Source organism: Argopecten irradians, chromosome 16 (assembly GCF_041381155.1).
Source record: "Argopecten irradians isolate NY chromosome 16, Ai_NY, whole genome shotgun sequence".
Classification (NCBI taxonomy): domain Eukaryota; kingdom Metazoa; phylum Mollusca; class Bivalvia; order Pectinida; family Pectinidae; genus Argopecten; species Argopecten irradians.
The window spans coordinates 13545143-13550027 of NC_091149.1; positions in this window are offsets into that span (position 1 = coordinate 13545143).

The following is a 4885-nucleotide window of genomic DNA, read 5'->3' on the forward strand; positions in this document are numbered from 1 at the left end:
CACATAATCTTCTGACGGTTAAGCAAAATCGCATTCCATTGCAAAATCGCATTCCATTGCCTTTGGACATATTAGTAAACATGATATGACATTTTATCGCACCTCGGACAGAAATGCCCTCAGATGATATGCGGAGAGCAATCACGTGGTGACCCCTTACACTTTATAGGGGTCAGTGAATTTGATTATGGTGTAATATGGCGGCTGTCAACAAAGACCCAATGAAACCATTCAATGCTACGCCCTCGCGACTCCCTATAAAGGCATAGAGGTGTAGAAGTGTAGGAGTCTCGGGCTACGCCCCGTCTCCTATAAATCTTACTGACCCTCTATGCCTTTATAGGGGGTCAGTATATAACCGACTATATAGCTAATGATATATGAATACACAAGCTTTGGAATCTTCATAAAATGATCTTACTGAACAAAATAAGAGGAGGCCCTTCTAGAGTGCAATGCCATGGTAATTGACGAATATTTGGTAATGCAAATGATGCGATCTTTATGTCTGCAAAGCTCTGGCATCTACATAGACAATAACAGGACGATAGTTTGGTACTTATATTTACATTATTAACTCATTGTAGGGGTCTCTGCATTAACATTGTTTAAGTTAGACCATGAAAACTGTTTATCAACGACGATCTAATCCAGATGATGGAATAGCCTTTTTGACGGTGATCAGTTGACGTTACCATATCAACATTAGTGACGTCATAATGGTCACGTTTTGGGTGTCATTATACCCCCTTTTACTTCACTTTGCCTTTGTTAGTCAATATAATAGAAGAGGCAAGTGAATGTAACTATAATGCGATAGACGTTTTACTGTCAACAGTGATTATTAGGTCATGAATTTCGTCCTGAAAAATCCACGTGGAAACACGCGTGCAGATTTCCTTGCAGTGTCGTCATAATGGTCACGTTTTGGGTGTCAGTTACACTCTCATAAACTTCACCTTGCCTTTGTTAGTCTATATTGTATAAGTGTCTAGTGAATGTAAATATAATGCAATGGATGTTTTACTGTAAAACAATGATTGCTAGGTCATGCATGTTAGCCTGAAAAATCCACGTGGAAAATCACGTGCATATTTTCTTAGTCATTTATTTTTTTAATTCAATTTTGACAACCAGTAAAGTGAAAGCGTCACAATGAATGATCCTTTAACGGCAACTGTCGCTGATATAAGTTCCGCAAACAATGGAAATAGACATCAATTGCTGTCTGTTATTGTGTGAATTCTTTATCGCACGATATGTGACAACAAATGTATCTATTGGAGCGCTCACAACATCGACGCTAAACAATGGCGCTTTAATGAGCATTTGAAATGTGTTTATTTCCGGTATGATGATAGTAACGATGACTATATTTTCCGTTCAATATTTGATACATAAATAATTTGCATTATATACATGTATATATATACACCCCACAATGTCTATTTTTGTACAGAAAGCTCTTTATATTGCGTATGTATTGATCAGACGCATTATATGTATACTCAAGTCATTTAAACGGTCCAACATACTTGATATTAGTGAAATATAGCATGTATACTCTAACCAGCTGTACAGAAATTAGAAATGGAGTTCAATCTACCTAGATTTACATGAGCTGTGTACATACCTACAATGATATTGATGTCTGTCAAATCCATTTAAGTTCTGTTGCACTCCCCCGCGATCAATAGAGCATGCCCTATTTTAAGACAAACATTGGTGGCGGTTATTCCGTCTTCACAGTATATCGTTGTTCAGTTTCAGGGGTGTAAAAGTTCAATATTTGCTTTTTTGGAACTTTTTCGCTGTATAGAAAAATGAAAACCCTCGCGAATGTTAACTTCTGCGAGGGTTTTACCTAGTTTGTGATCCCGAAACCATAATATATCTACCATTTATATTCACATGCGAGTAGTTTGTCTCATATTCGGCGTTTTTTATTTATGTGGAATCTGCATGATATTTTTATGTATACCCCGTTCTTTGTCCTATTACCATAAAACCGTATTTCACGGAGAGAAATGACAATTTTAAACGAAGTTGAAAGAAAACAGCGACTACAAGTCAATTTCATATATGATATTCGCGTGATATTTTACAAAAGTAGCAGATTCTACTCCAGACCTGCTTAAGCTCAACATTAAGGGAGTGGGACGACTGGTTTTCCCGTTGTCGGTGTAATGTGACCGGTGGGGAGTGGGACGACTGGTTTTCCCGTTGTCAGTGTAATGTGACCGGTGGGTAGTGGGACGACTGGTTTGCCCGTTGTCAGTGTAATGTGACCGGTGGGGTATACTGCCCAATGTCTTTGATAATATCATACAGTGAGATAGCTTTATAAATCCTGCCTTAGTTAAGTGTTATAACTTCATTTTAGGATACCGATCTAAACACGTTTTGGCCTTAAAATTGGTATCTGCGAAAACTTTTTTTTTTGGTTGGTTCGGAAACGTTTTGTGTCTTTTGAAGTGATTATAAGCTTCGCACATTGTAATCTCCAGTACAATACACGAAATCTTATCAAAGTGAAGATAGGCTGCTTTGAAGAACTCTAATGTTTAAAAGCATATAACATTCTTACATATAATGCATTTCTAGAATTTACGTTTTAAGTACTTATGTGTAATGCTTATTCTTGATGTTTAGATTTAATGTAAAATCATTAGTTTTGAATGGAAGTTACATTATTTGTCAATATATCATCAGAAGTCTGGTTTATTCTCGGTTGGTGAACACGTCAGCGATTCCGTTACATAACCATTTTTTGTAGTTTTATATCATAACTTGTAAATAAAATGAAATCAAAATGTTTAATGCTTCAACTCATATGAATTCTAGATGTTTTCTAAACTTTCATCAACCATAAATGATACCATTATATTTAACGTCTGTTTTCAATTTTTGTCGCAGGAATTATTTAATAACGGTTTCATATTTTTATCATTTATTGTTTAACATCAATAAAAATTAACTTGATGTCTGTTATTTTGACCATCGCTGTTATGATTGATGGTCAGTATATTGTCATTATTGTCCAAAGAATATGATGTAATTTTTTTCATTTTTCATAATGTATATCCTTTATCATTGTTATTACGATTCGTTTTATCAATAAAATATTTTCTTCGTTGTTTCGTTTTTCTCCTGTTGTTAATTATGATATCGTCTTCGATATTCCAGGAGTTATTTGTCATTATAGCCTCTCATAGTCAAAACAGGCAGTTCAAGAGGGAAAAAAATGACCAATCAAAGGCCTGTATGGATTTCCTATGACGATTATACGATTACCTTTAACAAAATTCGTTTTATGTACATCAAAGGACTAAAATACCTGCTCATTTACCGTGACACACATATTATAACCTTCAGCTTAGCGATGACATAGTCCAGTGGTGGATATAACGATATTGACATCCAGTAATGGTGCAAACTCGTGTGAAGGGAAACAACTCTGTCTCTCTTCAACTACGAAAAATTCCACGATAAATTGTCTCCCTTCACACACATTAACAAATATTTAGCTTTGATCTAACAAGTCGAAAGATTTTAATTCGTGAAACAGACAATGTCGTCAATTCGATCCATGAGAACCAGATAACAAGAAAAAAAACTTTTCATAAATGTTACACCGCCGATAGAGCATAACTATTATTTTTTATTTGGACAATATTGTCGCATACTCAGAATATGTATGTCGAATTAACATTAAAATATATTTCATCAATACGCCGTTTTCATTTACATTTAATCCGCATCTGGATCCGTACTTTGACACGTGATACATGACACTAGATGCGTAAGCTTTTTCACGTATTGATTTTTTTTCTGATTTTTTTTTTTTTTTTTTTTTTCTTTTTTTTTCGCACATGTGCACATTTGAAAAAAGGGTCCTCCTTCACATTTTTGTACTTCATTTTAGAAAAATGTTTCCTAAGGTTGTTTTATTCTGCGTTTCCTAAATCGTTCAAGCACGTAATGTTCAAACCTTTTATAATGAAAATCCAATACACACGAACTAGACTAAAAATGTCCATCAAGGGATTATACTATTCAAAAAATGCTTCTTAAAAGATTAATTTGTTTATATGTCTTAGCAAAAAAATCAATTCCTTATTATTTTGAGTTACACAACAATGTGCCGATGGTGTGAATCCGGTATGTTCAGATCGAGCTTGGTTGCATAATGTTATGACGAAACTCACAATTATCATATCTAAATGCAGGTAACTTTAAATCTTTAAATCACCAAAATCTCGCGCCTTCGGCGCTCGCAAAATTATCAAAATACATCGTAAAACTAAGTATACGAAAAATTGCTTTGTTGAAAGATGATATATATATAAACTCTTCAAAAATAAAATAAACAAAATCAACGCTGAATATAGAGTTGAAATGAACATAAGTTCCTTTTTAATTTTTTATCTTTATTTTTTATTTATTTATTTTTTTTTTTTTTTTGTCGCGGGGCCGTTTGGACTGGGACCGTTAATGCAGTGGGGCCGTTTTTACAGTGAGGCCGTTTTAACTGGGATTCGACCATAAAACCTGCATGTAAGGCATTTAACACAGCAATCAATTTGCGCGTCTAAATTACAGGGATATGAGAATAAGTTACAGTTTATATCAATAAGGATCCCCCTGAGTATCTATAGATAAAAATCGTTAAAAGCATAATTTACTTTCAAAGAACTATATCTGTATGTAGAATATGATTTTGGGTTGGATCTCACCAAATACAACTTCTATAAAAAATGGTGTATTGGAATTCTAATGTGTTCATATTGATGTAAACTAATCTAAGATCCCAGTGGTTTTAGTCACATTGTAGATTTTTTTAATCGCAGTAAAAAAAAGTCCACCTATAGCTACATCATAGGCA